Below are 12,076 nucleotides of genomic sequence, written 5' to 3' on the forward strand. Positions count from 1 at the left end.
TTCACGCGAAAACTCGAAAACCTACTTCAACATCATAAAAATGTGATTTTTTTATTATACAATTTGAAATTAGCCACATACTGTTACTCCGCCAATGCCACTACACATACTAAAAAATTAACTGGTAGTTATTTCAGTTAAAAAAAAAAGTTGCAATAGTTCCACTATTGGAAGATAGATGCCTAAAAAAATAGAGAAGACAAATAGTAATAATTATACATACTAAGTAGAAATCCACAGTCTTTGTGGGAAATAGGTCTTCATTTCCAAGATAACCTATGCCTGGATTCTAGTCTTACTGCTATTCAAGAAACAATTATCTAGGAAACCCATTTGGATATGGTCTCAAAAGACTTACTTATTCACAGAGATAAATAGTTTTAATTATTATTCTAGGGTCTTTGCCATAAATATGACAAGACAAATGTCAAACAGTTTGGTTATTTTAAATGTTATTGAATCAACAAATATAAGCACCTAAACAATGAATTGCAAAATGATACAACACACTTATTTTTCACATTTGAACATCCAGAGCTGTGAAAATATTTTTATACTTTCCTAGGCCTTTTATGAAAGAATCGCAAAGGCTCTTTCAAATAATATTTGGTAGCTAGCTTCATCATTTCTTCTCTGAATTCTTGCCATGATGGTTTCGTGCTAATATACTGTTTAATAACTTATCTTTGGGTAAGTCACTTTCCAAGAAAGAGCAAGAGAACTTATGACACAGAATGAACTTGAAGATTCTTGAGAATCCTTTCTCACTAAAGAGAACCCTTGTGCACTATTAGTGGGATTGTAAACTGGTGCAGCCACCATGGAAAATAGTATGGAGGTTCATCAAAAAATTAAAAATAGATTCACCATGTGACCTAGCAATTTCTCTTCTGGGTATCTAATCGAAGATACAGAAAATATTAATTCAAAAAGATATGAGCCCCTATGTTCACTGCAGTCTTATTTATAATAGCCAAGATATGGAAGCAACCCAGGTGTCCATCGATAGATGAATGGATAAAGAAGATGTGGTACATACATACAATGAAATGTTACTTAGGCATTAAAAGAACAAAATCTTGCCACGTGCAACATGGTATTGAGGTATTATGCTAAGTGAAATAAGTCAGACAGAGAAAGACGAACACCATATGATTTCACTTATACATGGAATCTAAAAAACAAAGTAAACAAAACAGAAACGAACTTGTAGATACAGATAACATTTTGATGGTTACTATTGGGGGAAAGAGGCAAAAAAGGTAAAAAAAAAATAAGAGATGCAAATCACTAGTTATAAAAACAGCCACAAAAATATAAAGTGCAGCATAAGGAACATACTCAATAATACTGTAATAACTATGTATTGTGCCAGTTGGGTAGTAGACTTATGGCAACCACTTCATAAGGTACATAAATGTCTAATCACTAGATTGTACACCTGAACTCATATAATATTGTATATCGACTATAACTGAAAAATACGTGTTTAAAAAGGATACTTTATGACTAATTTTTCAGTATATAACATGAAGTTAACCTGTGTAAAAGTCTACATCTACCATCTCTCTTTCTATTCTTGTTCATTTCTTAGGTTGAATACTGTTTTCTGAAAATATGTAGTTCTTGCCTCAGAGGATTTAAATTACTTGGGTGTAGCCAGTCATTAAGCCAGTATTTTAAAAGGTTTTTCACCTATAATATAGCAAATATACTCTAGTTTCAATCTAATTGTGGTTATCTAAATCATCAGTGATTTCAAATTACCTAGGAATTTGTCAGTGCGCCTCATATCAAATTTCCAAAGTAGAAAGTACAAAAAGTATTAGTCACCTGTATGGGTGATTCAGTTAAATGGCTGCCCCTCATTAGCACAGAAGATACACATCTGTTATCTGTTTAACAGGTAAGCCTCATGTGTACAAACCACAATACAACATTCTTTAGAAATGCTCATTTTCTTAGAAGTGAACAGTGACACCTGAGATATGATCATAGGTTCCCTTCAATTTCTATACCACACTGTAGTACAATACCTAAAATGATGTTGTAATCTGATGAAAGCAGTTGAGTCTAAACTCCCTTACCTTCAATTTCCTTTTATCATCTGCCTCACCACACTAGGAAACAAAACAAAACAAAACAAAACAAAACAAAACAAAACAAAACAAAACAAAACAAAACAAAACAAAAACAAAAAGAACACATCACTCAGTGGTAGTTTGGCTCCATGAGAAAATCTAAGTACATCTGAACTTTGTATTTCAGTCAGTTACATAGTCTAAAAAATTATCATTAGGTGTTATTTGATCATGTTTGTCATCGTTTGGTCTATTTCAGTTATTTGAGTATAAGAAACCAGATGAACCTACGACAGTGGATTTGAGTACCTTTCTCTAGCCAAAGGGTTTACCTCATGCAGTATATAGGAACCATGCTCCTTGGGTTAATCAGGACGCTCTGTGAGTACTTTGGCATGGGTGCTGTTGCAGCAGGGAACCCAGTAAATCAGCCCTTTATGGTAGCAAACAGCACCCTGAAGTAAGCTTGCGAATGTTAGTGTTTTAATAGCTCTGGACTAATTCTTAGTGGTCATCAAACACTTTTCTTTTACTGAGGCCCAGAAGGTCATGGTTCCTTGACTAAGGTCACGCAAATATAAATCAGGTTTCCTGACTACTAGTGCACTATATTCTCCTTTTATCATAGAGCTGCTTTGCCTCCCATAGGTAAAAGTTCGATTTCATTTAGCAGGAGTTTACTGAGCACCAATGAAGCTAAAGATGCTTCTCAGTTTAGGATGGGAAGGAAATGAAGGCAAATTGAGTGAAAATAGACCTGCAAATGCCACAGTCTCCACATCACCCTCTTCACTAAGGTTACAATCAATTCACTTATTCGAAAACCTAGTAAAAAGCAGGCCAAGAAGAATAAGGGGACAGAATATCTTGAGGCTGTTATACACCCAAGACATCTTGGCATATTTTGGCAGAGCTCCAACATAACATTTGGAAACACAGTACCCTAATGGCCAAAGTTAGTACAGCCGTCTCACTTGGATATTTATATATTTTTCCTTATAAATACATAACAACATTGAAGCCATTTTCAACCAGAAAAACACCCTTAAACCCCACCACCCGAATGCAATTATTTCCTTTTTAAAAATTTTAATCTAATATTTATTTACCCTTGTGTAAGCATATTTTCACACAGATGTTCTCACCAACACATATAATTACTCATCCTAAAATTTTTCTTTAACACTTCATAAACACATTCTATATTTCCATTATTTCACACAGCTCTTATTTTTACTAGCCATATAATATTCCACAGAGTTAGCATACTTAGTCATTTCCTTAATCATTCCTATATGTGGGAACATTTCAGATCTTCTCACTTATTTTAACACTAGATATATTATTTTTTCCTCAAAATATTAACTGAAACACAATTACATCAAAGCGCATGGATATTTTTATGGATTTCATATTTATAGCCAAATTGATGTCAAGAACTAGAATTACCTATAAAGCTACCAGCAATAAATGAGCATTCTATTTTCACCAAACTTCCTCATCATTGTATGTGATTAAATATTTGTTTATTTAATATAAAATGGTATTTCGGGGTTGCTTTTTTTTTTTTTTTTATCATAGTGGTGACCATAATTACTCTCCTTTTTAAAAATAATTTTGTTGTCTTTCATCTTTAATGAAATTATTCGTATAATTTGGCTACATTTTGGTCCTATTTTTCTTATGCATTTAAAAGAGCTCTTAATAGACTGTATATATAAATTTTTCTACAAATTCCTCTGAGTTTATTTTTAAATATTTAAACATTTAATATATCTGGCATATATTTGGATCTAGGTAAATATTTAAACATTTATGACAAATATCGAGTTATCCACAATACTATTTACTAAGTTTGCTATATTTTATGTGCATATTGTATTGTAATGGGTCCATTTCTGGGTTGCTCATTTTGTTACATTGATCGACATATTTAAAATGGAATGTTTATTCAGATGGCATTGTGTCGCACAGTTTTCATGCGCATTATAATATAAACATGGTGAGCCTCTGTTAGGCAGTCTTAATCACAGCTGCTTTATAATATTTTTGAATCCACACTAGGGCTAGATGCTACTCCTTGTTCCTTTTTTCAAACATTCTTTGATATTTCCTTGTATATACATGTATACTTGCAAATTTCTCACCCATTTTCCCTAGATTACAGTATCTGATTAACTATATTACCTTCCTTCCATATTCAACCATACCAAAATAATTCAATTCGGAATTTGAATAAAATTGTGTTGATCACACATATAAGCCTCTTTTTAATATTTTGTTTTCTCATGTTAAAAAACATAGTATGTTATCTCTACTTTTATTATATTTTAATTTTTATATTCAATAAAAATTTATATTCTACAAGTCTTCTGATTCTGCGTCTTTCCTCATTTCCATTTCTTACTTGGAAATACTTCATTCTTTAAGGCTAGCAACTAAATTACATTCATTCCTCACAAGGTCCTGAATAATATCCTTTACATGCAGGTGAACACCGATTAAATAGAAGACAAGTATTTTAAATCTTATCTGTAATAAAACATCTTAATTGCCTCAACAAAAGTGAGATTAAACTGTATGTGAATGACTCAACCACAAAATAATATCCTGAGCAACCAGTTTATTTTCTTAGTATAGTTACAAGACGAATCCCTGAGTTCATTCGTTTGAAGCAAAGCTGAACGGCTGAGGTTACCTAGGACTCTTCCCGTTTCCATCTATCCCGACCACCATCTCTTATTTTTGTTAACTATGAAATAGGTTTGGATTCAGAGAGAAATAAAACAAAAGAGAGATGTAAATGACTTAAAATTATAAGAAAAAATATTTTAAACTAAAATTTGACTGAGAATTAGACTACGTATTATTGTACATGTTAATTAAATCCATGTGTTATCCTTGATTTAACAAACCTCGGTACTCATGGGAATCTTATATTTTATAAAACCTATGCTTCACATCAATAATTCCAGACACTATGGTGAAAGGGAAGAGAAAGACAAATAGAAAGAATGGGGGAGGGGCAGGGGAGAAACCCGTGAATATCGGTATGAAGTTGGGCAAATAAAGACAGGAGCTGTTTTCCATCCACACTTTGAAAGTCACACTATGTGCCAAGTTGAGTTAAAGCATGAGTGATGTGCTTCTCCACTTTCCTGAAGAAACACGTAGAAAATGTGGCAAATATTTAATCTACGCCTGTTTCCTGAAAAACTGCAAGATGCCCACAAATTTTCTTTCCCAGAGTTCAAAATAGCAAGTCGAGTGGGTGTGTAAGCACTTCATGTGGGGTGGGAAAAAAAAAAAAAGGTAACTAAGGAAAAGGAAATCATACTGTTTTGTTCCTCGGTTTGAGAATTTTAAAAGAGGTCATTTAAAGGGATTAAGGGATTTTAATTATTTGGATCTGCTGCAGAATATAGGCACAGTCCGTCCAAATTACTTAAACAGGGCCCCGTGGCCACTTTTAAGCCTTTTCTTATCCTGGTCTTCCTTAAGACTATGTTAGCTTAGGACTGCATTCACAACCCCATTGTTACCGTAACAGTGGCAGGTTCACTCTGTTTCAACCAGACCCTCTAGTCACTAAGATAGTGGCATACAGGGAAAGTTGAAGGTTCATGAGGTCTTTGCTCCTCCCAGGAAAAAGAGCCTTCCTCAACAGGGCTGTGAAAACTTTACATGTGAGTCACCAGAGGAGTTTGTTAAAATGTTGATTATAATTTTACAGGCCTGGATAAGGTGCAGACTGTTAAAGCACCCAGGTGATGTTGACATATTGGGCTGAGGTCCACACTTTGAGAAACAAGGCTCTAGTCCATAACAATGTTTTTTTTCTGATAGCCAGACAACAGAAATAACCATCAACCAATTAAGAACATTGGCAAGGCAGACAGACACCCAACAGTGACCTAGTTGTTACAGGAGATAATAAAGTGCATAATAACATAAGCCTTGAGCAAATACATAAAAAATATTTTAAAAACGTAAGTGCGAAATGCTAAACTGTGTGGTAATGGCCCTAAGAATAACAGGAATTGAGAACAGTACGGGCTAGAACAGTGGCAAATGACTTTATAGAGCAAGTGGAATTTGATCAGGCCCCAGGTTGTGGGGGACGCAAACAGAGAGAGAGCAGGGGACCAGAAAAGGCAGCTCTAGAAGGAAGCAACCAGAGCTCCAATAAGCGAAAACTACAGCCCATTTGCTTTGCGGTTGTAGATATTATCATTTGAAACTTTAAGGCGGAATTCACTTTTAACCAGGTGAAGGGAACTTCCGACCTCGTTTAAAATTTGTAGATTTGGGGATTATAATGCTGTTCCAGGTCCGTGAAGAAATGAGTAGTCTTACCTTAGTCTTACACAAATTTTCTCCACTGGGAACAGCAACTGAGTTATTAATGACATTTTAGGTGTAAATCTGGTAGCAAAAAATTACCATCTTTGCATGTATTTATGCATATGTATGCCTTTGCTTGACATATATGTCTATAACAAGTAACAATTTTAACAGCATTAGACTATAACTTCGTTAAAGTAGACTTGATAATCTCCTATTATTTAGTATTTGAATCTTACTTTTATGATAAAAAAAAACAATTTTTTCTTCTATAAGATACTTTTGGATGGCACATACCCACATGACACCCTCAGTTCCACAGTATTCTTCCCACACTGGCTGACGATGGGAAGAAAATACATCCAGAAACAGAATGAAATTATTAATGAATTATGCCCTAGGTTTTTGTTTTAATCTCCTTAGAGAGTTTTTCCTGTCAACCCACCATATGTTATATATATTGTCCAATGGCTTTAACAGAAAAAGGACAGAGGATCACAAAGGTCAATATAAACATGAAAATTCAATCTCTAAACATCTTTTACTGAAAAAAAAAAAATTACAGGGAGATGAGAGTACCTGTAAGCTACAGGAGAGAAAGCAAGCATCTGAAAGAGAAACAACACATTTTAGCATCCCTAGGTCAGGTCAACAATCTCACCGAGCTCCAATTTAGACTTTGCAACCACCAACTTCATGAACTTACTGTTAAGCAGTAAGAAATGACAGACGGAATACCTGCAGATATTACATTTCATATTAATGTTAAGTTGCATGACTGTGGTTTAACCACAGCTACTGTCCCTCCTCGCCCTACAAAAACTCCCAGTGTTTGCTGGAAGATGGAATTTAGGCAATGGATTGTGGCAAACCTCTGCAATTTCAAAGCATCTAGACTCAAATGTTATAAGATACCTGCATCACTAGAGCTGTATTAAAATAAGGCCCTAGTATTCAGGACACAACAATGAAGTTACCTACTTCTCCTCAATCTAATATACACATGACACACATATAAAGACTCATAAATAACAAGAAAAAGGTATTAATATTGAGGATGCTAAACTGTTACCCATGAATGGCTGAAAAGCACAAAAAAAGAATGCAAACGGGCGTGCCCTAAAAAAAAGACAGCGAAGTTTGTCTTCTACAAATGACTTCCCTTTTCTATTCGGAACCCTTTCAGGTGTCCTCCCCTAACTAGGTCATGGGATCGTGCAGGCTGTACTTCCCAATCTATCACAGAAAAGAGCTAATAATCTTTTTCATACTAGGCTGCCACATTAGAGAAAGAATTTGCTTTATGGAAACTAACAAACAAAAAAACCCTTGGGATGTTATGACACTTAACGCAATGAAATAAGAAATGGTTGGGGAATGGGTTTTACTAGAAGAAACTCCCCCTCTGTGGGATATGCTATTATTACTAAACCTATGCAGACAACAGTGCACACACAGTGCAAGGTACTGGGCCATCTAAACACGAGCAAGATATGGGCTACTTTCAGCCTACTGAGGCAATTTCTACTGGAATTAAATTGGCCCTTCTGGAGATAGTTCATCCATGAGAAATTCTCTCTCTTCTCACCCCTCTCTGGTCTGAGTCTAGACTTTTGGTTAGTTATAAGGCATAGTTTCACTTTTTCTTCCCTAGTATCTATCACTATCATCCTCTGTGTTTATGTGTCCACCTGCTTTTATTAAGAGTTGAATTTGCAACAGCACAGATTTTAACTATAAGCCTGGAACCATGGTGGAAATAGGTTCAGTTAAGAAAGACTGGCCGAGCCAGAATTATCATCCTCACTAACTGAGCTGCCAGGCTTAGATCAAATGAAGGTCAATGCAGCGTCTCCAGAGGAAGCCGTTCAACGAGCTGGGTCAGTTCCCCTGAGCTCTGCCAAGGAGGCCCTTCAGACTGAGAGCCGACCTGGCAGACCTGGTGTCTTCCCCCAGGCAGAGAGGCCCTCCCCCTGGACAAGGGGCACCAAAAGCCAGCAAAAAAAAGCAAAGCTGAGTGGCTGGGGGCAGCCACTTGTGGCTGACATAAAGGCAGGCTCCCTCTGCTGTGGGCGTGTTAGAAACATCTGACAAGGACTTGGGCTATAGAAATGTATACGGTGAGACAGGACATCCCTCCTGGCATTCTGGTGAGTGAAGCCCAGGCCAGGGCAACAACAGCCTGGCCAGAGGACAGCCTGCTCCTCACATCAAAGCCGGAGGCCCTGGGAGGCTGGTGAGCAGCCAAAGACGCAGAGAGCAGCAGGGGAGTGTGTTGCCTTAGGACAGCAGCACCCTGGGCTGTGGCAGGGTCTGTACATTCCAAGCACTGGGGAGGTCTGCTCAGAGGTTCTACCCTCTCCCGTTGGGGCTCTGATTTAATTTCCTTTGAAGGAAAAAAAAAAAAAAAAGAGAGAGAGAGAGAGAGAAGAAAAGAATATACATTCCCAAACCTTCTGTCTGCAAAAGCAGACAGCACACTATGCAAGTTAATGCCCTCCGGTCCTTTTCAGCTCAAACCACTGTCTAAAACAATACAGCTAAGTGAGATGTGACATTCTCCAGTTCATCTTAATTGGGCATTGAGTCGAAGGGGTAATTAAGATCATTTAAATGCAAACGTCGTTGTTCCATTGCTAATATCCTCCCAGATATTTCCCATCAATTCTGATTAATTAGAGAAGCATCGCACTTTAATTATAACCTGACAGTTTTATTTATTTGACAGGACACAGTACATAGTCTCATTTTGGGTAATAAGAATTTGAGAAGAGGCATCAAACTCTCACTCACAAGGATGACTCAGCTCTTGGACCTAAGAGGTTCTACCCAGAGAAGTTTACCCACTTGCTCGACAGAAATGAAGTTAGTTCAAGAATCATCTTTTACCTTCCTCCCTTTATCTGTCACATAAATATACACAGAACACAAACTAAAATCTGTAAAGAGATTTAAAAAAAAAATTAAGCAATCACTCCCCCTTCCACGGTCTAAAAATGTGATTCCTAAGGACCAGGATAAATGCTGTGAGTGTCCTGGAGCACTTACAGGAGGCAAGCCTCAAAGGGAGACACAGCACGCTTAGGCCCCTGGGAGGGGACTGGGTGCCATCATGAGAACTCACGCTGCGAAAATGCTCGTTGGAACACAGAGGGCCCTGTGAGTTTTCCTTCCTTTCAGGGGAAATGAATATCAGTTGAGGTCACTTAACTCTAATCCACCCTGCGCATCAGGGTTATCCTTCTGGCAGCAACATGGCCCATTTAGACAGCACTTTGTCCCAGCCCAGCGTGTCATCTATAGTGGCATGCTGGGGGTGGAATAACTGCCAGCGCCTTGCTAATCCATTGTGGGGAAGGCCAAGGGACAGAGGTCTACTTGATTGCATAAAATGTAGAGTTATTTTCAGCTTCTGAATCATTATCCTGGCTCTTTCACCAGTCCTAAAGTCAGATCACAACTCTTAAAAGAGACATTTTCTATTCCATTTCATTTATGTTAACATTAATGAAAACTTACAAGTAATCCTGCAAAGTTTCAAAAAGATGAAAACATGAAATGAAAGCAAAAAAAAAAAAAAGACAAGAGTTTTACAAATATTTTCAATTTACAGTGGTCACCATTGCAATGGTAGTGGGTCAGGCCCTACATTTTCTTCAGTTATCTTCAAACTATTTATAAAAACCTTGGACAATTAACACTTAGCAGGACTTCAGTGCCTGAGGACACAAATCAATTTTGTTTTAGTCACACTGCTAAGACTTTGAAGAGAAACATTAAATAATGGAAATAAAAGAAACTGCTAACTGATATAGGAAGAACCTTAGCTATTTCTGTAATAATTCCACTGGGATTTGTGCTGGATATTATAAAAACAGGATGTTTTGTTTGTTGTTTCTCATAAAAGACTACCAAGCCAGTATAAGACTATAAAATACATCAAAACTACGAATCCATGTGAAGTTTGCTAGTATTAAAAAAGAAAGATGGAATTTTTATTCATGTATTTATAAAATCTGTTCAATAAGAAATGACTTTTGGAAATATATTTCTTGTTTTTATAAATGCCAAAAGAGAAACATAATTATGACTTGACTGTGTTAAAACAAAATTTCAAATTCTCAACAATTAACTAATCACAAATATTAATTTATTGATTCGAGGATCCAAAAAAGGAATCAGTAAGAAATCACACAAAACTGGAAAAATCTTTAAAGTAAAACTCTTAAAGGCAAAGATAAACATTGGTTAGAGAATTCTCAAGCTGAACAAAACTTTACAGATCATCTATTTAAATCCTTATTTTAAAAGAGATTTTAAATCAATGCAATAACAACAACTTCCGTTGGGAAATAGCAAGACCCAATTTAAATTGTGCAAGATGAAAGAAAGTACCCATGACAAAAAGGCCGCACAAACTACCCTGTTTCAGAAACTTTTAAACATTTTATTTGGTTCCAACCTGGCAAACGAGTTACCGGGGAGGACACAGGAGGACTTCCGAAGAGGCACCCTGAAAGAATCCACCCACCTCTCACAATCTCAGCACCTAATGACTAACTCACCCTGCTCGGGCTGGGGTCAGGCCCAACAGTGGTTCTCACCCTGAAAGCTACTACGTGACGCGGAAATACCTGAACCGAAAAGAGTAAACATAAAATTACACCAAGTGAAAAATGTTGGTGTCATAGTGTGAAAGTTTGTGATGTGTGATTATAACTGAAAACCCAGGTTTATTCATGTGATGAAAAAAATTCAGGAAAAAGGAGCCATTTTAGAACTGAGAAAATGATTTACAAAATCAGTTTCTGAAAAATATAAAAATAATAGAAACACTTCTGTACTTCTTTTACAAGTTTAATTCATAGTTTTCCAACTTTCTTGGTTTAAATAAGAGATGAGAGGGAGAAAATACCAAGGCGAAGCATCTTTACCAGGCCTGAAATAAATCCTGGCAATGAGATTTGACTTCCATCTTCCTTCAGTCTGGCAAGACTTAGGGTTGTGGTTCTTTCATACGCACACAAGTATTATCTAATTTCATCATAAGAGATAGCAGATAGTTTGGGCAACTTGGACTCTGTTTAGACTACTCTGAATCCCATAAAAAGGAAGCTTAAAAGTTTGGGTTTACTACTGAAAACATTAAGAAAATGAAATATCTAGAAATAGTAAAGGAGTCTGAAACAATCACCACATAGAATGATTAAAAAAACAACAACAACAAAATCAACACTTACTGAGTCCTTGTGTTCCAGCAATGTGCTAAGTGAGTTATGTGTATTTTCTCATTAAATCTTTATGAGGCAGGTACTATTATTCCCTACAGCGGACTTGAAGCCCAAAATGTTTAAGGAACTTGTCCATGGCCTCACAGTTAGGGCTTCAACGTTTCATTTTGTTTTGTTTTTAATCCAGTGAGTCTGACTCTAAACCGATGCTCCTGCGAACATGCACATAGTGGCAACATAAAACAGATGCTGGAGTTGAAGAAATACGAGAATCCTGCAGCTATTCGCACTCAAGTTTCGGTTCCACTCGTGATTTTGATCTGACAAATGGACCACCAGTACCAAACCGAAGAAAGTGAACCATCCCTGATTACTGACCGACCCACATGGCAATAAAGTTTCGTATACAACAATGGAGGA

At 36.6% G+C, this 12,076-nt stretch overlaps 1 protein-coding gene across 9 annotated transcripts in view; it reads right to left on the reverse strand.

Moving 5' to 3' along the window:
• HIVEP2 (HIVEP zinc finger 2) overlaps positions 1–12,076 on the reverse strand; it is a 180,581-nt gene that overhangs the window by 80,143 nt on the left and 88,362 nt on the right. The window lies entirely within an intron of this gene.

The sequence above is a fragment of the Rousettus aegyptiacus genome, unplaced genomic scaffold, assembly GCF_014176215.1.
Source record: "Rousettus aegyptiacus isolate mRouAeg1 unplaced genomic scaffold, mRouAeg1.p scaffold_m13_p_1, whole genome shotgun sequence".
Lineage (NCBI taxonomy): Eukaryota > Metazoa > Chordata > Mammalia > Chiroptera > Pteropodidae > Rousettus > Rousettus aegyptiacus.